At 36.8% G+C, this 24,138-nt stretch overlaps 1 protein-coding gene across 2 annotated transcripts in view; it reads right to left on the reverse strand.

The window, feature by feature from the left end:
* The window catches only part of NME7 (NME/NM23 family member 7), a 220,571-nt gene that overhangs the window by 80,332 nt on the left and 116,101 nt on the right, over positions 1-24,138 (reverse strand). The gene's annotated exons all lie outside the window — the stretch shown is intronic.

A 24,138-nucleotide genomic window follows, 5' to 3' on the forward strand; every position in this document is an offset into this window, starting at 1 on the left:
GGATGGCACCAAGCCATTTATGAGGGATCTGCCCCCAGAACCCAAACGCCTCCCACTAGGCCCTACCTCCACTGCCGAGAATCACATTTCAATATGAGATTTGGGGGAGTCAAGCAAACAAAACTAGAGCAACCCTGAATTCTATTCCCAAAAGCCATAGGGGTCTACAGACATCAGGATAAGAACCTTGCTCTAGGATTTGACTCAGGGTATACCCAGGGGGAAGAGGATCGAAATTAACTACACCTTCACTATCACAGCAGCAGAAGGACAAAAAGAAACAATAAAGAAAAACAAAACAAAATGATTTTTCCAAATTCCTTAACTAAAGACAATCTTTTTCACCCTATAATTAGAAAATAGTCTGAAAAATGCAAGTATTTATGAGTTTTGGTGTATCAGGATGAATAAGTTTTAATAACAGGACAATGTTACTTTCCAACATTGATGAGAAATTCAAAAGCAGGAAAGCATAGAAGCCTCCAAATCAGGGCAAAGATCTGATGCGGTGGGGAAGGGAGAATGGTGGAGCGAATAGGCTGGAAATAAAGAAAACAAAATAATGAAGGCTAGATTTATGTAGTCTTGTTTCTCTTTTTCTCTTCCCTAAAAAGTAAAAGCTATGTTTCAAAGTTCTTTATGTTCTCTTCAAGGTCCCTGAAAGCAGCTTAGCAGGAATTATGGTCAGGAATTTCTCCTTATCCTGGTTGTCCTCTGTAACTTTTGGCAACAAAATTGGAAAATACTTCATACCAGATGCCCTCTTTTGGAGATTCACAATGCATGTCAGCATCTGAAATGTTCTAGAGTCCTGTAGTACACAAATCTGCTTACCTTCATTTAACCCAGTATTTCTCAATCTTATTTGATCAAACTTTTTCCATTTTATATATATGTCTATCATTACAATTATAAGACTTTATTGCAATTATTGACTATACAATTCTTTTCTTCAGCTAGGACATAAATTTCTCTGGCTCAGCAAAGGTGTCTTGTTCATGTTTTCATTGTGAGTACTAAGAACTATTAATACTTCATGCACTTTGAAAGTTTATAAATGTTTGGTTGGTTGATGGTTGGTAGGTTGGCTGACTGAATAAATGAATAAATCAAAGACAAAAATGTTTCAGGCCAACTTTACTATGTATATTATCTCTGTAACATGACAGGAACTTTTAGAAGCCCTTTGAAGTAAGTTTAACAGTGAAAAGGATAACAAAGAAAAAAATGGCTGTTATCAGTTAACTCCCCAGTGGAAATCTACATACACAGTTATATTTAAACCAAAATAATAGTAAAACTTTACTGAAGAAAAGGAAGGTATATTTCTATTCTAATCATTTCTGTAGCTCTGAAAGTAGAAATTATGGTGTTAATAATTCAAACAGCCATTTTATTTGCATTCTGTGTAGTGTTAAGTGTAACATCTCAGCAAGTGTCGCAATTCGTAGCAGCAAATTATGTTAATTAGTAGGAAAGCTTAAAGGCCAAAACTGGAAATAATCCCAAATAGTCTCTAAATGTTACCTTTAATTACTTAGATCAAATTTATGGGTGATAATAAAGTCATACAAAGATCCATATATTTACAGGTTCGGAAAAAATATATATTGGTTGGATTTAGATCCTGTAACTTTATAAACAATATGTTTTCACAGTCCACCTGTTTTTAGATTTTCATCAATTAATTCCACCCACACATGAATCTCCACAGCAGAACTAATAAGAAAGCAACATCTGCTGGTTATAGCAGAGTGAAATATAGCATTTTTTGTTTTTACAAAACTTGAGTTTTTAAAAAATCTACAAAACTGAAATTAACACTGAAGGAGAAGCATAAGACCTAACTATTGCCACATCACTACTTTAAGAAAAAAACCAGACATACTCAAGACCTTTTTCATCAAAGACCAGGGCGTTGCAAATTTGCTAAAACCTGATAGATGCCAAAGTTAAAATAGTTTAAATTCAAGATTGCATGCATTTTTGCTATTTCTACCTCCTGCTTTTGAGAGTAAAAGCTATTTGTATGTACGTAATATTTAAATCTCTGGAAAAGCTCCAGAAAAAACATTTAAACAATGAATAAAGGCTTTGGTGTTTTAATTACTGTTTCTGTACATATTCCAAAATAAAACAGACCTTTCTATTAAGAATTTCTTCATCTATAGTAAATAAATTATCTACTTCCTTGGGCCATGTCCAAATTACCAAGTTCTTCCAGTTCTCCTTCCAAAATATGTTTCAAAATCTTTCACGGTTACCATCCAAGCCCAAGGTCCCCTTATTTCTAATCTGATTTCCTTTATTTTCTTCCAACAAATTTTCCACACCACAGCCAGAGAGCTTTTTAAAAATACAAATTAGATGTCATTAATCCTCTCTCAAATTTTCCATGGAGTTTCCTGTTGCACTTAGGGTAACTATAAGCTAGTTAATGTGGCCTTCATATTCTGGCCTAAACAATCTCTTTAGTTACCTTGTAGGCTACTTTCCTCTTTGCATTGTAGGCTAGAGCCAAACTAGACTTCCTTGAATTCCTAGAATATGCTATGTTCTCCCCAGATTTAGGGCCTCTACAGGTTTCAGAATAAATGAAAATCTTTTAGGAATTCCTCTACTTCAACTAAGCTAGAGCCTCCTGCTATTAATATAATTTCTTGCACAATTATCAGATTCTTCTAAAAGACTTAGCATAGTTGTAATATATACAACTACGTAATCATATGTTTAATAACAATATTCCTCAGTAGACTATAAATTCCATGTGGGCAGAGCCAATGTCTATCATGCTCAGTCCTGAATACCCAACACCCACAGGGTATTTAATAATTTTAGTAAAATAAAACAGAGTAAATCCCAATCTAACAAAAATGGAGGTAAAAGGGCAAAAATCCCTTAAAGTGAAATTTAGTTCTACTTTACCCAAGTCTGTATACCATAAGGAATCGCTGAGAGTTTTATTCCTAAGACTTTTCTATATTCTCCACTACACTAGAAGATACGCCTGAATATGTGAAAGTATTGTTGATATTATTCTAATTTTCGTTTGAGACTGAAGTCTCCATTCCAGAAATGCATGTGCCAACCTAGAACCTAGAGAGTATCCCAATGCTTGGTTCCTACGTGAGGTAATAGTAAACACTACTGTGACAAAATAATTCTGTATCAGATGTGTTGCTGCCCCATGGGGTTTGGAACATTGGTATTCATCTAAAAACTATGTTCTAAGTTTGTTGTTTAGATAGTCCTTCTGTGGTAGTTTCAGACATTCTAGAACAGATCATTCTTAATATTTAAATACACACACACACACACACACACACACACACACACACACACCCTCCATCAGAATAAAGGAGTACACTGTAAATGCAATGTGCCAAAACAAGAACAATGTGTTACTACAAAATGACAGTTACTACAAATTTGCCAGTTATGTCATAATCACAAGTAAAATAGGGAAAAAAGAAAGCAGGAGATGGGGAGGAGGTTCTGTAATCAGGGACAATATAATACCTCTAGATAATCACAAACTGAACAGTTATCAGCTACCCTGCCCCAATCATTCTCTCCTGTTTCTGCTTCGTTCCCCTGGCCTCATTGGGGCTTCCTTCCCCTTTGTTTGCAGACCACACTAAGTAAGACTTTTAGGTCTACTCCAGGTCACAGGACTATCTTATTCCTACCCTAGTCTACTGAATCCCTCATACAGACCATAAGTTCTTTTTATTTTTTAATTTTTCTTTTGCAAGCTCCAGTTTCAGCTCCAGATCATCTCATGTTTTCCCTTTCTTTTTAAAATTCCAGTTTATCAAAGCATAATGTTTTGCTTGGAAGACTGTATGAGAAGATACAATTACCATATTTGGTGAACTATATGATGAAGTAATGTTTAAAATAAATCTGGAAACATAATAAACATTTTTGTAAAATAATTTACCACAGCACTACTTACATGTATCTGTTAATGCTGTTTCAGTGGTCTTATAGGGGAAAACATTATTTTGTTCCTATATATACAGTATGTCATACCTAGGAGGTTACAATAGTATAAAGTTCCTTTTGCCTTTAATCCAATCAGTTAATGTTTTCCTGGGTTTTGACTTTCTATCCATAATATAAGTAAATCACGATATAGGTAATATACGGTAAAAACTGTCATCTGTCTTGTTGCTTTTGGATCAGCTTACAGCTAAATCACCTAGAAAAAATATTATGCAATCTCTACTTTTAAAATTTAACAGAGAATACTTTTCTATTTAATTTTCAAAAGTCATTAGACTTGCACATGTTTTATGTCCTGGCAATATTGTGATAGGGTCATGAACATGTAATAAAACAATATGATATAATGGTTAAGGGCATGAAGTTGAGAGCAACAATGTCAAGATTTGAATCCCAGTTATGATACTTAATGGCAGGAACAACCAAAAGAGAGAAAAATCTTCCTTTAAAAAATTTAGTTTAAAAATCCACACATTACAAGAAAAGGATATGTAAAATTCCAAACCTCTGACTTGTAAATTTGAATTACATCTTCTGCTTTTTCAGGAAAAGATTGCTGTTGATCAATACTATTATATTTGAATAAAATTTTAATTTTCATAGAAAAATATGATACAATATTGTTTTATTCAGTAGTTTAATGTCAACTGCTGTTTGTTACTCTTAGTTGTAATGTTTCTTCTTTTTATATTCACAAAGAGAGTAATTATTTTCAACAAATTTGGGGATTGAGCATTATTTAACACCAAAGCAAAAGAAGTCCAAGACACACAGTTATTCTGAAATCTAAGTATTCTCCAGTACGTAATTCGTACTAATTGTATTAAACCCCTTTCAGCCATCTCCTCTTCAAGAGAAATTATTTTCTTTAGGCAGAATATTTTATTAAATGAAAATATTTATTTTAAAAATTAATTGCTATTTACTTTGCTATTTACTTAATAAATTTGTTTTACTTAATAAATTTACTTAAATTATTTAATAAATTGCTATTAAATACCTTTTTAAAGTAATTTAAATTCATTGTTAAAAAACATTGAAAATATAGTCAATCCCCACTGTTTGTGAATTCCATGTTTGTGAATTTACCTACTCACTGAAATTTATTTGTAACCCCAAAATCAGTATTAATAGCACATGTATGTCCGTTGGTAGACATGTTCAGAGTAGCAAAAATTTGAGTCACTCAAATGAGTACAAGTTCCCAAATGAGGGTGAACAAGGTGATACTCTCTGCCTTCTTATTTTAACTCTCACACTTCACACTGTAAAACAAATGTCTTTTTTTTTTTTTTTTAAGTCAAAGTCTCGCTCTGTTGCCCTAGCTGGAGTGTAGTGGCACCACCATGGCTCACTGCGGCCTTTAAGTCTTGGTTGCAAGTGATTCTTCCTTCTTAGCCTCTTGAGTACTGAGTAGCTAGGACTACAGCACAGGCCACCATGCCCAGCTAAGGTTTTTTTGTTTTGGTTTTCATTTTAAATATTTTTGGAGACAGGGTCTCACTATGTTGCACAAGTTGGTCTCAAACTCCTGGCCTCAAGTGATCCTCCCACCTCATCCTCCCAAGTTGCTGGGATTATAGGTGTGAGCCACTATACCTGGCTACAGGTATCCTTTTTGCAATGTACTTGGTATTACATTTTTTGCATTTTTGTATTTTCTGTTGGTGATTTTACTATTTAAAACAGTCCCCGAGCATAGTGCTGAAGAGCTGTCAAGAATCCTAAGTATCACAATGCTGTGGTGTGCCTTATGAAGAAAATATATATGTAATGTAGGCATCATTCAGGTAGGAGTTACAGTGATGCTGGCCATGAGTGATGCTGGCCATGCTGAGAACGGACAGACTGCCTGCTCAAGTGGGTCCCTGACCCCTGAGTAGCCTAACTAGGAGACATCCTCCACTAGGGGCAGACCGACACCCCACACCTCACACGGTGGAGTACACCCCTGAGAGGAAGCTTCCAAAGCAAGAATCAGACAGGTACACTCGCTGTTCAGCAGTATTCTATCTTCTGCAGCCTCTGCTGCTGACACCCAGGCAAACAGGGTCTGGAGTGGACCTCAACCAATCTCCAACAGACCTACAGCTGAGGGTCCTGACTGTTAGAAGGAAAACTAACAAACAGGAAGGACACCCACACCAAAACCTCATCAGTACGTCACCATCATCAACGACCAGAGGCAGATAAAACCACAAAGATGGGGAAAAAGCAGGGCAGAAAAGCTGAAAATTCAAAAAATAAGAGCGCATCTCCCCCTCCAAAGGAACGCAGCTCATCGCCAGCAACGGATCAAAACTGGACAGAGAATGACTTTGACGAGATGAGAGAAGAAGGCTTCAGTCCATCAAACTTCTCAGAACTAAAGGAGGAATTACGTACCCAGCACAAAGAAACTAAAAATCTTGAAAAAAGAGTAGAAGAATTGATAACCAGAATAATTAATGCAGAGAAGGCCATAAATGAACTGACAGAGATGAAAACCATGACACGAGAAATACGTGACAAATGCACAAGCTTCAGTAACCGACTCGATCAACTGGAAGAAAGAGTATCAGCGACTGAGGATCAAATGAATGAAATGAAGCAAGAAGAGAAGTCTAAAGAAAAAAGAAGAAAAAGTAATGAACAAAGCCTGCAAAAAGTATTGGATTATGTAAAAAGACCAAATCTATGTCTGATTGGGGTGCCTGAAAGTGAGGGAGAAAATGGAACCAAGTTGGAAAACACTCTTCAGGATATCATCCAGGAGAAATTCCCCAACCTAGTAGGGCAGGCCAACATTCAAATTCAGGAAATACAGAGAACGCCACAAAGATACTCCTCGAGAAGAGCAACTCCAAGACACATAATTGCCAGATTCACCAAAGTTGAAATGAAGGAAAAAATCTTAAGGGCAGCCAGAGAGAAAGGTCAAGTTACCCACAAAGGGAAGCCCATCAGACTAACAGCAGATCTCTCGGCAGAAACTCTACAAGCCAGAAGAGAGTGGGGGCCAATATTCAACATTCTTAAAGAAAAGAATTTTCAACCCAGAATTTCATATCCAGCCAAACTAAGTTTCATCAGCGAAGGAGAAATAAAATCCTTTACAGATAAGCAAATGCTTAGAGATTTTGTCACCACCAGGCCTGCCTTACAAGAGACCCTGAAGGAAGCACTAAACATGGAAAGGAACAACTGGTACCAGCCATTGCAAAAACATGCCAAAATGTAAAGACCATCGAGGCTAGGAAGAAACTGCATCAACTAACGAGCAAAATAACCAGTTAATATCATAATGGCAGGATCAAGTTCACACATAATAATATTAACCTTAAATGTAAATGGACTAAATGGTCCAATTAAAAGACACAGACTGGCAAACTGGACAAAGAGTCAAGACCCATCAGTCTGCTGTATTCAGGAGACCCATCTCACATGCAGAGACATACATAGGCTCAAAATAAAGGGATGGAGGAAGATCTACCAAGCAAATGGAGAACAAAAAAAAGCAGGGGTTGCAATCCTAGTCTCTGATAAAACAGACTTGAAACCGTCAAAGAACAAAAGAGACAAAGAAAGCCATTACATAATGGTAAAGGGATCAATTCAACAGGAAGAGCTAACTATCCTAAATATATATGCACCCATATATATATTCAGGAGCATCCAGATTCATAAAGCAAGTCCTTAGAGACTTACAAAGAGACTTAGACTCCCATACAATAATAATGGGAGACTTCAACACCCCACTGTCAACATTAGACAGATCAACGAGACAGAAAGTTAATAAGGATATCCAGGAATTGAACTCATCTCTGCAGCAAGCAGACCTAATAGACATCTACAGAACTCTACACTCCAAATCAACAGAATATACATTCTTCTCAGTACCACATCACACTTATTCCAAAATTGACCACGTAATTGGAAGTAAAGCACTCCTCAGCAAATGTACAAGACAAGAAATTATAACAAACTATCTCTCAGACCACAGTGCCATCAAACTAGAACTCAGGACTAAGAAACTCAATCAAAACCGCTCAACTACATGGAAACTGAATAACCTGCTCCTGAGTGACCATTGGGTACATAATGAAATGAAGGCAGAAATAAAGATGTTCTTTGAAACCAATGAGAACAAAGATACAACATACCAGAATCTCTGGGACACATTTAAAGCAGTGTGTAGAGGGAAATTTATAGCACTAAATGTCCACAAGAGAAAGCTGGAAAGATCTAAAATTGACACTCTAACATCACAATTAAAAGAACTACAGAAGCAAGAGCAAACACATTCAAAAGCTAGCAGAAGGCAAGAAATAACTAAGATCAGAGCAGAACTGAAGGAGATAGAGACACAAAAAACCCTCCAAAAAATCAATGAATCCAGGAGTTGGTTTTTTGAAAAGATCAACAAAATTGATAGACCACTAGCAAGACTAATAAAGAAGAAAAGAGAGAAGAATCAAATAGACGCAGTAAAAAATGACAAAGGGGATATCACCATCAATCCCACAGAAATACAAACTGCCATCAGAGAATACTATAAAAACCTCTATGCAAATCAACTAGAAAATCTAGAAGAAATGGATAATTTCCTGGACACTTACACTCTCCCAAGACTAAACCAGGAAGAAGTTGAATCCCTGAATAGACCAATAGCAGGCTCTGAAATTGAGGCAATAATTAATAGCCTACCAACCAAAAAAGGTCCAGGACCAGATGGATTCACAGCTGAATTCTACCAGAGGTACAAGGAGGAACTGGTACCATTCCTTCTGAAACTATTCCAATCAATAGAAAAAGAGGGAATCCTCCCTAACTCATTTTATGAGGCCAGCATCATCCTGATACCAAAGCCTGGCAGAGACACAACAAAAAAAGATAATTTTAGACCAATCTCCCTGATGAACATCGATGCAAAAATCCTCAATAAAATCCTGGCAAACCAGATTCAGCAGCACATCCAAAAGCTTATCCACCATGATCAAGTGGGCTTCATCCCTGGGATGCAAGGCTGGTTCAACATTCGCAAATCAATAAACGTAATCCAGCATATCAACAGAACCAAAGACAAGAACCACATGATTATCTCAATAGATGCAGAAAAGGCTTTTGACAAAATTCAACAGCCCTTCATGCTAAAAACGCTCAACAAATTCGGTATTGATGGAACGTACCTCAAAATAATAAGAGCTATTTATGACAAACCCACAGCTAATATCATACTGAATGGGCAAAAACTGGAAAAGTTCCCTTTGAAAACTGGCACAAGACAGGGATGCCCTCTCTCACCACTCCTATTCAACATAGTGTTGGAAGTTCTGGCTAGGGCAATCAGGCAAGAGAAAGAAATCAAGGGTATTCAGTTAGGAAAAGAGGAAGTCAAATTGTCCCTGTTTGCAGATGACATGATTGTGTATTTAGAAAACCCCATCGTCTCAGCCCAAAATCTTCTTAAGCTGATAAGCAACTTCAGCAAAGTCTCAGGATACAAAATTAATGTGCAAAAATCACAAGCATTCTTATACACCAGTAACAGACAAGCAGAGAGCCAAATCAGGAATGAACTTCCATTCACAATTGCTTCAAAGAGAATCAAATACCTAGGAATCCAACTTACAAGGGATGTAAAGGACCTCTTCAAGGAGAACTACAAACCACTGCTCAGTGAAATCAAAGAGGACACAAACAAATGGAAGAACATACCAGGCTCATGGATAGGCAGAATCAATATTGTGAAAATGGCCATACTGCCCAAGGTAATTTATAGATTCAATGCCATCCCCATCAAGCTACCAATGAGTTTCTTCACCGAATTGGAAAAAACTGCTTTAAAGTTCATATGGAACCAAAAAAGAGCCCGTATTGCCAAGACAATCCTAAGTCAAAAGGACAAAGCCGGAGGCGTCACGCTACCTGACTTCAAACTATACTACAAGGCTACAGTAACCAAAACAGCATGGTACTGGTACCAAAACAGAGATATAGACCAATGGAACAGAACGGAGCCTTCAGAAATAATGCCACACATCTACAACCATCTGATATTTGACAAACCTGAGAAAAACAAGAAATGGGGAAAGGATTCCCTATTTAATAAATGGTGCTGGGAAAATTGGCTAGCCATAAGTAGAAAGCTGAAACTGGATCCTTTCCTTACTCCTTATACGAAGATTAATTCAAGATGGATTAGAGACTTAAATGTTAGACCTAATACCATAAAAACCCTAGAAGAAAATCTAGGTAGTACCATTCAGGACATAGGCACGGGCAAGGACTTCATGTCTAAAACACCAAAAGCAACGGCAGCAAAAGCCAAAATTGACAAATGGGATCTCATTAAACTAAAGAGCTTCTGCACAGCAAAAGAAACTACCATCAGAGTGAACAGGCAACCTACAGAATGGGAGAAAATTTTTGCAATCTACTCATCTGACAAAGGGCTCATTTCCAGAATCTACAAAGAACTCAAGCAAATATACAAGAAAAAAACAAACAACCCCATCCAAAAGTGGGGAAAGGATATGAACAGACATTTCTCAAAAGAAGACATTCATACAGCCAACAGACACATGAAAAAATGCTCATCATCACTGGCCATCAGAGAAATGCAAATCAAAACCACAATGAGATACCATCTCACACCAGTTAGAATGGCAATCATTAAAAAATCAGGAAACAATAGGTGTTGGAGAGGATGTGGAGAAATAGGAACACTTTTACACTGTTGGTGGGATTGTAAACTAGTTCAACCATTATGGAAAACAGTATGGCGATTCCTCAAGGACCTAGAACTAGATGTACCATATGACCCAGCCATCCCACTACTGGGTATATACCCAAAGGATTATAAATTATGCTACTACAAAGACACATGCACACGTATGTTTATTGCGGCACTATTCACAATAGCAAAGACTTGGAATCAACCCAAATGTCCGTCAATGACAGACTGGATTAAGAAAATGTGGCACATATACACCATGGAATACTATGCAGCCATAAAAAAGGATGAGTTTGCGTCCTTTGTAGAGACATGGATGCAGCTGGAAACCATCATTCTTAGCAAATTATCACAAGAAGAGAAAACCAAACACCGCATGTTCTCACTCATAGGTGGGAACTGAACAATGAGCTCACTTGGACTCGGGAAGGGGAACATCACACACTGGGGCCTATCATGGGGAGGGGGGAGGGGGGAGGGATTGCATTGGGGAGTTATACCTGATATAAATGATGAATTGATGGGTGCTGACGAGTTGATGGGTGCAGCACACCAACATGGCACATGTATACATATGTAACCTGCACGTTATGCACATGTACCCTAGAACTTAAAGTATAATAAAAAAAAAAAAAAAAAAAAAAAGAAAAAATGCTCGTCATCACTGGCCATCAGAGAAATGCAAATCAAAACCACAATGAGATACCACCCACACCAGTTAGAATGGCAATCATTAAAAAGTCAGGAAACAACAGGTGGAGAGGATGTGGAGAAATAGGAACACTTTTACACTGTCGGTGGGATTGTAAACTAGTTCAACCATTATGGAAAACAGTATGGCGATTCCTCAAGGAACTAGAACTAGAAGTGCCATATGACCCAGCAATCCTATTACTGGGTATATACCCAAAGGATTATAAATCATGCTGCTATAAAGACACATGCACACGTATGTTTATTGCGGCACTATTCACAATAGCAAAGACTTGGAATCAACCCAAATGTCCGTCAATGACAGACTGGATTAAGAAAATGTGGCACATATACACCATGGAATACTATGCAGCCATAAAAAAGGATTAGTTTGTGTCTTTTGTAGGGATATGGATGCAGCTGGAAACCATCACTCTCAGCAAACTATCGCAAGAACAGAAAATCAAACACCGCATGTTCTCACTCACAGGTGGAAACTGAACAATGAGATCACTTGGACTCAGGAAGGGGAACATCACACACCGGGGCCTATCACGGGGAGGGGGGAGGGGGGAGGAATTGCATTGGGAGTTATACCTGATTTAAATGACAAGTCAATGGGTGCTGACGAGTTGATGGGTGCAGCACACCAACATGGCACAAGTATACATATGTAACAAACCTGCACGTTATGCACATGTACCCTAGAACTTAAAGTATAAAAAAAAAAAAAAAAGAGTCACATAAGAAAACAGTCAAAGAAAGGAAAAGTATTTACCCCATTGCCTTCTCCCCTTTGATATATTTAGGAAAACAAGACTGTCACGTACATTTGAATCAATTGCATGGTGTAGTCTTTTTGTGCTGGTTGCAGCTTCACTGTTTACTTCCTCACCTGCCACAGCTTAAAGCAGCACTATAAGCTGCACTATGCTTTTCAATATGATGCCACTCCTTCCTCTAGGCACCAACAATAGTGGTAAATGTTACAGGTTTATACTTTCCTTTTCTACCCACACCACCACTACCCAAAGCTTTAGTATGTACTAAATTTCCTAAAGTTTTGGGATATAGAGGATTTATGCCCCGGAAACACAAATATATTAGACTTAAATTTTAGAAATTATGTTCTGAAAATCCCTTCACCCACCCAGATGCTAAATTCTCTTTCCCCAGGCTCCAGCCTCTGCTCATGGCTTCACTGCTCTTTTCCCTTTTATTTCTTATGTAGAACAGTTTAGCTACACTTTTAGTTTCTTATCCTAGTACAACTTATTCTCCTAGAGCCTCACCTACTTCCCTCTGTACCCTAAATGACTTATGCCTACATTTCTCTATACAAAGCTTTTCCTGCTTGAAAAGAACTACTAGACCAGGTGCAGTGACTCATACTTGTAATCCCAGCACTCCGGATACTGAGGATCACTTGAACTCAGGAGTTTGAGACCGGCCTGGGCAACATGGTGGTACCTCCTCTCTCCAAAATATTTTAAAAATTAGCCAGGCATGTAGCACATCCCTATAGTCCCAGCTACTCGGGATGCTGAGGCGGGAGGATTGCTTGAGACGGGGAGATCCAGGCTGCCACTGCACTCCAGCCTGGGTGATAGAGCAAAACCCTGTTTCAAAATACCAACAACAACAATGAAAATAAAGCAAAGCAAAGAAAAAATACTAGTATTTCCTGTTAAGGCATTTTAAAATTTTTTCCAATTTTGAATTTTTTTTTTTTTTTTTTTACTATACCCCAATGCCAATCAATGCAGCCTGCCAAAAGTCTTCATATACAGTAGCCCTGGGAAAGAGGAAAAATCCTTTGCAGAGAATACCCTTTCCCATTGGAAGTAATCTAATGGGATAATAGCATTTATCATTAATTCCACTAACAAAAATAAGAGACTAAGATTTCAGATGATGTGAGATATCTCTTTCGAAAGCAACTCCATCCTTAAGTGCCCTGGACCTTAAATACAACTTTTTCTCCTATAAGGGTGAAGCTTCTTCTTGCCAAAGATCCATACTTTCCTTAGGGAAACCTGAAGACAAATGGGAGGAGCTGTAATTTCCCATAAGTAGGAGCTCTTCATTTCTTTGGAATTTTCCTTCTTCGCCAAGCCAAATTTAACTCCTTCTTTAAATTATAGCTCCAGGCATCGTTTCCTCAGGGAAGCCTTTTCTAAATAGCCTATTCCCTAGGCCTTGCCCCATCTCCTCTCCACCCAACGCAGACTGGGTTGGGTTCTTTTGCAGTACAGTCAGCCTCCATATCCATGAGTTCTGCATCTGCAAAGTCAACCAACCGTGGATCAAAAATATTTAGAAAAATAAAAAATTGTACAGAGTTCCAAAAAGCAAACTTGAATTTGCCATGTGCTAAGTACTACATTGAATCCACACAAATTAAGTGATGTGTAGGCCTTGTATTAGGTAGTAATAGTAATCTGGATGTGAATAGGCTACATGCAAATACTATACCATTTTACACAAGGGACTTAAGTATGCTAAGATTTTGGTGTGTGGGGGCGCCTGGAACCAAGTCCCCAAGATACCAGAGGATGGCTGTATTTCCTGAGCATCCTGTACTTCTCACTAAGATAACCTTTATCATATCTTATTATAATTATTATGATTTGAGATAGGATCTCACTGTGTTGTCCAGGCTAGTCTCGAGGTCCTGAGCTCACGTGATCCTAACAACTCAGCATCTGAAGTAGCTGGGACTACAGGTATGTGTCACTGTATCCAGTCTACAATACATTATTGCAATTTATTTGATTCTCCCAGTATACTGAGAGCTTCTTAAAGGTCTCAACTCATCTTTGAATCCCCAATAAATAAACATGGTATCAGGTTCATAGCAAGTCTTTAATAAATGCCTGAATATGCATAGATAATGACAGTTGAAATAAATAAATAAATAAATATTTACTCTAAATCTCCTAATCTGAAATGTGTTCCAATATACCTTACATGATGAAGAAGCTACAGAAACTTGATGGAAGGAAGGCGAAGGAGACATTCCGAGACAGCTTTTCCTCATTTTCTTATCATTTTGGTTTATTATTCCAATGAAAGCATAACTTAGAAAGCAGATGAAAAGTTAATTAAAAAATAAATCTAATTGACCTTTTGTGGATGTGGGTGGGAGTAGTTTAACTGTACTTCTAAGCTTTTATAATTTAACACAACATCTATTTAAAAATTCTAAGTGAATATAAATAAACTTCATTACAGTTCAATTTTAAGAGGTATACAATTAAAAGGTAAATTATTTAGAGTGATCAACCACCCCACTTTCCCTGAGGTTGGGGGATTTCTCAGGATGCTGGTCTTTCAGTGTGAAACCTGTGACAGTCCTAGCCAAATTGGGAATGGTGTTGGTCACTCCAACTAATATATGACATTGAGATGAGGGTTTTCTTTCCTTTTCTCTGTTAAACAAATGTTTCTTCATTAAACACATGATTATTTTCTCCAGGATTATTTTTTAATCACTGAATCACTTAATAGGTATTACCAGTTATTGCATGCAAATCACTTCAAATAAAATAAATTACTAACACATATTTTTTTATATACTCACTGTACTTGGATTACTTTCAATTTTCTTATGTTAAAGTGCATTTAAACCACTTAATACTTTCCTGAAAGTGTATTTTTAATTATTTTTACATTTGCTAAAGTTACCAAAATGCTTATAAAATAAATGAAGTTGATTATCTAAGAAAAATGTTTCTTTTACTATAAACTAGTAATAGAGATGCCTGGCACATGTTTATCTGTGGATATGCCTGTTATCTCTGGTTAGGTATAAACGCCTTCTCTAAGTGTTATGTACAAAATTGACAGGCAGGAATATGAATTCACCTTCCATTTTCTCATCAATAGAGTGAGATAAAATCATAACAGAATAGAGAGAATTCTGTTTTATTCCATGTCTACCCCATAGAACTAAGGATTCTTCCATTTCCCTTTTTCTATTTCATCAATTTAACCTTCATCTACTCATCCACTTGAGATAAAAAGTAAAAAAGGTAAACACATGGTAAATAACACCCGACTATTTCTCACCGTGTCTACTACCACCATCCTGGTCCAACTAACCATCATCTTGTACCTGGATTATAACTTCCACTCTTGTCTTTAGACTATTCTCAATACACTAGTTACAATGATTCTTTTTAAAGTCAAATTATGTCACTCTACTCTCTAAACTCTTCAATAACTTATAGCCCCAGTTAGAGTAAAAACTAAAGCCAGTATGAGAGCCTATGAGGTCTGCTCTGTCCCTCATCTCTCTGACCTTATCTTCTACCTTGCTCATTACATGGTGTTCCTAGATTACCTCAAGCAAGCTCCTCTTCCAAGGCATGTGCACTGGCTGTTCCTTCTGCCTAGGATGCTCTTCAGTGAGAAATCAGCATGGCTGGCTTTTACAAGAGCTTTATATGTATATAAATATATGCATATATGTTTACATATATTTATATATATTCAAGTCTTTATAGGTATACAAATATATGGAAATATATTTGTATACATATATACTGTGTGCTAGGTAGTATATGTGCCAGTAGAATATATACATATATTTACATATATTTATATACATATAAACTTGAACACACATGCACATACACACAAAATTTTTTTGAGACAGGGTCTCACTCTGTCAGTCAGGCTGGAGTTCAGTGGTGCGATCATGGCTCACTGCAGCCTTGACCTATTATAGGCATGTGCCACCATGCCTGGCAACTTTTGTATTTTTTGTAGAGACGAGGTTTTACCTTGTTGCCCAGTCTGGTTTGTTGTTGTTGTTTGTTTTTTTTTTATTATTATTATTTTTAAATAGAGATAGGGTCTTGCTATATTGACCAGGTTAGTCTTGAACTCCTGGCCTCAAACAATCCTCCCGCCTCAGCCTTCCAAAGTGCTGGGATTACAAGCATGAACCACTGTGCCTGGCTAAATCTTTTCTTAAATATCACTTTCTTAGTGAGACCTTCTCTGATGACTCCAACATATAATCAAATCCTATCTACACTTCCTTAACTCAGATCGCTTCCTTTCTTCATTTTTCATCATATGAAATACTACATATTCTATTTTTTGTTTATTATCTGTCTCCAACTAGAATGTAAGCTTGGCGCCCACTGAGAAGATTTTATCTCTCTGTCTCTCTCACTTTCTCATTTGTTTTGTTCACTGGTGTGTCCTTGGTGCCTAGAATACTGCCTGGCACACAGTTAGGTACTCAAACATTTATGAATACATGAAGGATTGAAGGGCAACTATGAAGTCCTGTAAGTCAGCTTCTTTTCTCTTAGCTTCCTGGAACCTAAAATTCCAAAACTGAAATTTTCTTTTAAAATAAAAATAATCTGTTTAAAAAGTAAAGGAAAAGGAAAAGCCTAAGGGAATGGTAATATATTGATTCTGAATAGTAATTTGTTTCTCAGTGTGACCAAATTGACCTGACCTGCTTAGAGACTCTGTTCTGTTAAGAAAGTAGAGGAACCCAGGGCTGAGATCCCAGGACTATGGCAAGGAGAGGAAGGAGCCAAGCAATATAATCTATTTCTTTCACATTTTCAGTGGAGCTGGTCTTGACTTCACAGACAATGACATTTTGTTTATTTACTTATTTTTAAGTTGTAAAAGCTTTACATTTTAAGTTTTATTTGGAAAGAATTGTAAATTAATAGAAAAGTTACTAATAGACTACAGATAATTTGTTTTTGCTATGAATCATTCAAAAATAAGTTGCTAACCTGATGCTCCATTACCTCCAAATATTTTAGTTTATATTTCTTACCAATAAGTACAGCCTCCTATATAACCATGATACAGTCTTCATACTTAGACCCCGGTGAGGTCTCACTAATTATCTCAATAATGTCCTTTATGGCCAATGAATCCTGACTTGGAATCACATGCTACATTTAGTTATCATGTCTCTTCAGTGTTTTTCAGTCCCAAATAGTTCCTCAGTCTTTCTTCAACTTTGTGACCTTCATATTTCTAAAGATTAGAGGCCATGGGCATGTCATATTTCTGTATAATTGAATTCAGTTATAAATATTTGGCAGGAATATAACAAATAATGTTATATTCTTTTTATTTCATCCTATCTTGTGGTACATGATTTGATTTTCCTTCAATCTATAATATTCATTTTGATCACTATTTTTTTAATATTTCTTACTGTCTGCCAGCCTATGTTAACATTATTAACTATAATATTAAGGGGTTTTATTGTAATTAGTAAATCTTTTGTGGGAAGGGATTTTGAAACTATGTATATCCTATTTTAAACAAAATTTCGGTTAATTAATTAATTACTATTTGTCTAAATTCTTGATTTCCTATTTTAGTAACAGTGAACAGATTATAATGTGTTGCTATCATTATTTACTTTGATGCTAAAATTGGTTTCGATTCACGTAGTGGAACCCCTTCAAGTTGGCTTCTGTGTCCTATTGACATGTCACCATTACTCTGACATAATAAGATTTTCAAAGATCATATTGTATTTTCCTTCCCCCAGTTCTGGAATTTGCCATTTCATTTCTCTGAGGATCTTCATTTTCTATAGTGAAGAATGCTATTTAGAGGTCAAGATCTGGAAACTAGGTATGTTCTTTGCTATGGAATATGTGTATGGGAACACATGCATACATATATATAGATGTATTTTTCTGAGTGTGTACACATACACACATTTATATCTTTTATTTCTACATTTAATCTGTGTATATTGAAAGCCATGACTTCATAGCATATCTCCAATTCCAATTCGAACACAAAGTTCATTGCAGTTTTCTCATTTTCTGTATTTGTATATCTCTCCTCTGAGAGAAATCTGGCTCCTACTATCTTTAATTTATTTAGTTATTTGATCAATTCTACCACATATAACCAATCTCCCATATCTGTCATCACCTATTCCCCATGAAGATGCTCTTCTCATCTCACGCAGGCCCCAGACGATGCCTCTCACCCGGATGCCTTGGTCATGCCAATCAGGCTCTGATACACCAGGCCAGATCTCCCTTCTGTATCAATGCCCATCTGGCACTGGGCTGCCTCCACATGTGAATGCTCTCTTCACCTCACTCAGGTTCTGACTCCCCATGCCAGGCTGCTCCCCAGGATCACAGGCACTCCTCTCTGTGCATAAGATCAGGCACCCTATGCCAGGCCACTCCTTCTACAGGGAAACTATGCTTACCCCACCTTGGCTCTAAAACCCCATACCAGGTTCACTTTCCAAGTCTGAACCATCCTCATCTTACGCTAAGCTGTTCTCAGGTGTGGATGCTCTCCTCTTCTTAGATTTCCTGTTTAACAGATTTTGGATATTCATATATATGTATATATGAATACAGATATATGAATATATACATATATACACATATATACACATTTATACATACATATTTAACAGATCTGTAATATTTTACATATCATGCTATACTACAATATGAGTGGTGAAAACAAGGCAAATTCAAAAGTCTGGGGGAAATTCTGGACTCTTTTTTTGTTTTTTAATAGGACCATATTCTATTTCAAAAAGTCCATTCATTTGTCCAGTACATGACTCTAGACATATTCTTCAATTCATTTGTTCCACCATCAACTATTTATCAAGTGCTTTCCACATTCTAGGTACTCTTCTACATGCTAGAAATACTAAGATGAATAAAACATTATCTTAGGCCACAATTTTAGGGAGTAGACAGATGGTAAATAAATACAGTAAAATTTAACAGGTGATATAAACATAATATATATAGGGTAAAATGAGGCCACAAAAGAGGAAGTAGCCATTCTATCTGAGGGTGATGGGGCCAATATTGAATTCCCAGATGCTTGGGCAAAGTTTCTATAGCTGAGAGAGAGGAAGTATCTCTGTCAATAAGATAATAAGAGGATACAGAAACAGAGGAAAAAATGAAGAAAGACACTGGTTTATTAAGGAAGAATAAACAGTTTGATATACATATGTATAATTTTTTTTTTTTAGACAGACAGAGTAACTTTCTCACCCAAGCTGGAGTGCAGTGGAGCAATCTCAGCTCACTGCAACCTCCACTTTCCGGGTTCAAGCGACTCTCCTGCTTTTGCCTCCTGAGTAGCTAGGATTACAGGCACCCGCCACCATGCCTGGCTAATTTTTATATTTTTAGGGGAGATGGGGTTTCGCCATGTTGGCCAGGCTAATCTCGAACTCCTGACCTCAAGTGAATCACCTGCCTTGGCCTTCCAAAGTGCTGGGATTACAGATGGAACCACCCTGCCCGGCCCAGTTTGATATTAGTGGAGGGTAAAGTGCAAATGCAGAGGACACAAAATGCAGCAAGAAATGAGGCTAGAAGTAGGAAAGGCTGTTTCATGGAGGACTTTGAAAGCCTTTCTATGGAAGATAATAGGGAGCCACTGCAGGGCTTTAAGCAGATATTTTAAATAAATTATAGAAATGCAGTCTTATCAGTCCACACATTATATTTTATTAAAACTTAATCTCATTTTACTTTGTAGATAGTAAATAGAAATTACAAGTCTAATATCTCCCCCCTCCCTAATGAATTGTCTTGTGCACCACTCTCCTCTTTGGCCACCTCTTCTAGAAGGACTGAAAGAAATTTTGTTAATACATAATGAGTGTTCCTTCCAGCTATTATAAGATCAGGAAGGGGAAGAATATGCCAAAAGCACAGACATCAATGGTAAAATGATGTCAATCTGCAACATATATAGTTACAAACTGATTTAATGGTCACTGTTAGGCTGAACTTTCCTTTGAATCAATTTATAAAATAGCTCTATATCTTAGAATATAATTTGTTTGAAGCAGGACCCATTTTGATAGAAAAAATATTTAAATAATAAGTTAGTACCAGATGTTAGGTATATATACAATATAGCCAGTTTATTCATTAATTCATCAAACATTTATTGCATGGCCATTAGGTACGTGGCCATCTTCCAAGCACTAATTATATTTGCACATCTTGTCACCAAGGGTCTTTCTTTAGATATGGGAAAGACTAGGCAATGAAGAAATGAATTTCTAAATTATTTTAAGAAAAGACAATACATGAATAGACTAGCACATCTGCTGTTTAAGGTAAGATTACTATTTAATTATTGATTCTATCTCTTCCTAGAGCTAGATCATACATTCTTCAAAAAACAAACCTATATTGGTTTGATCATTAATATAGACCTAGTAGCACCTAGCAGTTACTGGCATGGAGTAAGCATTCAATATCCATTTGTTGGCAAGGTGGAGAGAAAAGGGGAAAAGACAAGAATGGAGAAAAGGAATCAAATGGATTTTGAAATTCTGAGACCAAAGAGAAAGAGCCATTTTATCGTCCTCAAAACATAGTTTGAATGTAACTACTAAAGTATTTCTTCTGATTTGAAAACACCCATCAAAGGCATACAGTCCTGCCTGACACCCTGTATCTCCACTTGGAAACAGAATATAACTCAGGAGTCTGAGACATAGAGAATTAGTTCTTATAAGTATATGCCTCCTCATTCAAAAGTTCATTAACTTTCAGGTTTCAAGATAAAAAGCATTTTTCTTATTATAAAAGTCATATAAGACTTCAAAGAAATTTTGCAAAATATAGGAAAGCAGAACTGAAACATTATCATATTTCCACCTCCTAAGGACAACTACTGTTAACATTTTACATGTAAAATCAGTTCCAAATTTTAAAATCCCTGTGGTGCAACTTTCTATAATGCTATGAGGAACCTATAAACAACTAAAATGAACCAAAAAAACATAATAGAGTAATGCCATCCATGCTTAATGAGACAAGATTCAGGGCCCTGAAAGAGTTTCAAGATTGAGCTATCATGAGGTTACGAGGTCCTTAAGGAAATGTAACGTGTTCTAGTCACCTTTACTATGCCCCAGAAACAGGACCTAGGAGTGAGCCTTGTACATACTGTTCACTCAGTAAATGTTCCTTGAATAAATACCTAGAAAAAAAATGGGAATCAGCATTTTTTTTTCTTTTCAGGACTCTTTGTATGATCATGAACCTGCTCACTCCCCAGCTCCTCCCCAATGACCCCATCCTTTATTATTCCTTGCACTGAACATTAGTTCCAGCGGTAATAAAGAGCTTGCTGTAGTCCCACAGTGTTGCTGTTTTAGGCATTCAAAACTTTAACCATATCATTTCCCACCTTCATCACTAAGCTAAGTTCTAATTCCTTACACTTCAGCTCAGAAGCCATGTTTCCCCTGACCTTTGTCACATATCTTAGTCCATTTTCTTTTGCTACAATATCTGAGACTGGCAATTTCTGGAGAAAATAAATGTATTTCTGCTGGGTGAGAGCATTTGAAAATATTTTTTTAAAAGTTATTTCTGTAAGAAATAACTGTAAGTTCTGGAGGCTGGAAGGTCTGAGAGCATGGCACTAGCATTTGGTGAAGGCCTTACTGTGTCAAAACATGATGAATGATATCACATGGCCATAGGGCAAGAGTGTGCATGTCAGCTCAGGTCTCTCTTCCTCTTCTCATAAAGCCATTAGTCTCACCATGGGGGCCTCACCATGATGATCTTATCTAATCCTATTACCTCTCAAAGGCCCCACTTCCAAATACCATCAACATACACATATGGGGATTAAGTTTCCAACACATGAACTTTTGGGGGACACATTCAAACCATTGTTTCACACATTCCCAGGCTAAGTGCTATAATTCTGGGTTCCCACAGTACCTGCAAATATCTAACAATGCAATTGCCATACTGCATGGAAATTAGCCACTTACAGTTGTTTACTCACAGGCTAAGATCTTTGAGGCTTATATTATATACAACTTTATTACATAATATATACAACAAAAATATAGAAAAAATATATATAATTATGTGTGTATACACACACACACACACACACACATATATATGTAATTTTATAGCAATAGGGTCTCACTATATTGCCCAGGCTGGTCTCCAACTCCTGGCCTCAAGCAACCCTCCTGCCTTACCCTCCCAAAATGCTGAGATTACAGGTGTGTGCCACCATACCCAGCCTGGGCTTCTATCTCTGTATTCACAAATATTGACATGGGCTCAATAAATATTTATTGAATACATGAGAGAACAAAATAATGAATCATCTTATTTCTTTCCTTTTTTGTTTCAGTTTTTGTCTCTTTAATTTACTCCTGTTTGTTAGATCAAGCTGATCACTCACAGTTTCACTTACTTTACAAAAAAGGACAAAAAACCCTCTTGCCCATCAAACAGAAATCAGAAATTTAAAATGTCAAAAATGGCAAAAACTGAGTTACCTTTACTCATCTAGCCAAAAATCAATCCCTTCCTAATTTCTTATGATTAATTTTCAATAAACAGCATCATTACCAATTTTTCTCAATGTCCTCTGCAACAGAGTCACCCTGTAATCATTACTCTATCACAACCACAAGTATTATTTAAGTATCTATTCCTTCTCCCCAAAAAGATATAAAGGAGGTCCTCCCAACTTTCTCTATTGATGTCATCAGGTCCGTCTCTTTCTATTTCTAGAAACTCCGTCTTTAATCTCTTCCAATTTAGTTTGATCTAGTTGCATCAAAGTAACAATTCAGTATAGTCAAAATTAAGCTGCATACAAGGAATTCCAATTTCCTATGATATGGGATTCAAATTAAATAGAATTATAATTTTTATCCTGCCTTCTAAGGCTAAAATCATACCCATCTCTACCAGAATTCTCTACCATATTTCCTCTAAGAAAATGTATTTCCTTGTGCTTCCAGCTATGTATTTCCCACTGAAGTCAAGAAAATATTCTTGCTGTATACCATAGTAAATTTGCAAATTTCCTCATTGGTGTTTTTACACATGCTTTAGATCTTTTCCCATTCTCTTTGTGCCCTAATTTGTCTTTCTAACACCTGTTTATATATCTCTTCCTTTAAGTTTTCTTAACTACTTTCAGGTCATATTAACTGCTTCATTGCTACACAATCCAACACTTGAATTTTACTAAAATAACAATATCCTTATTTGCATGTGGCACTGTAAGTGTTCTAAAAGATCTTTTAGATTTTTAGATCACTTACAGAGCAAGGAATGATAAAGGATGGGGTCACTGGGGAGGAGCTGGGGAGTGAGCAGGTTCATGATCATAGAAAGAAGAGTCCCAAAAAGAAAAAAGAATGCTGATTCCCATTTTTTTCTAGGTATTTATTCAAAGAACATTTACTGAATGAATATATATATACACACTTTTAGAACATTGAAAACAGGAGTATTGTTCACCCCTACTGGGCTTAATCTAGCAGCACTTTCACACAAGCTGATTTCTTGATAGATGCTGTGGATTTATTGTCTTACATCTAAGGGTGTTCAATAAATGGCCAGGCACAGCAACTCATGCCAGTAATCTCAACACTTTGGGAGGCTGAGACGGGCTGATCACCTGAGGTTAGGAGTTCAAGACCAGCCTGGCCAACAGGATGAAACCCCGTCTCTACTAAAAATACAAAAACTTAGCCAGGCATGGTGGCACACACCTGTAGTCCCAGCTACTCAGAAGGCTGAGGCAGGAGAATCACTAGAGCCTGGGAGGTGGAGGTTGCAGTGAGCCGAGATTGCACCACTGCACTCCAGCCTGGGCAACAGAGTGAGACTCTGTCTGAAAAAAAAAAAAAAAAATTAAAAATAAATAAA

This window comes from Piliocolobus tephrosceles, chromosome 1, assembly GCF_002776525.5.
Source record: "Piliocolobus tephrosceles isolate RC106 chromosome 1, ASM277652v3, whole genome shotgun sequence".
Taxonomy (NCBI): domain Eukaryota; kingdom Metazoa; phylum Chordata; class Mammalia; order Primates; family Cercopithecidae; genus Piliocolobus; species Piliocolobus tephrosceles.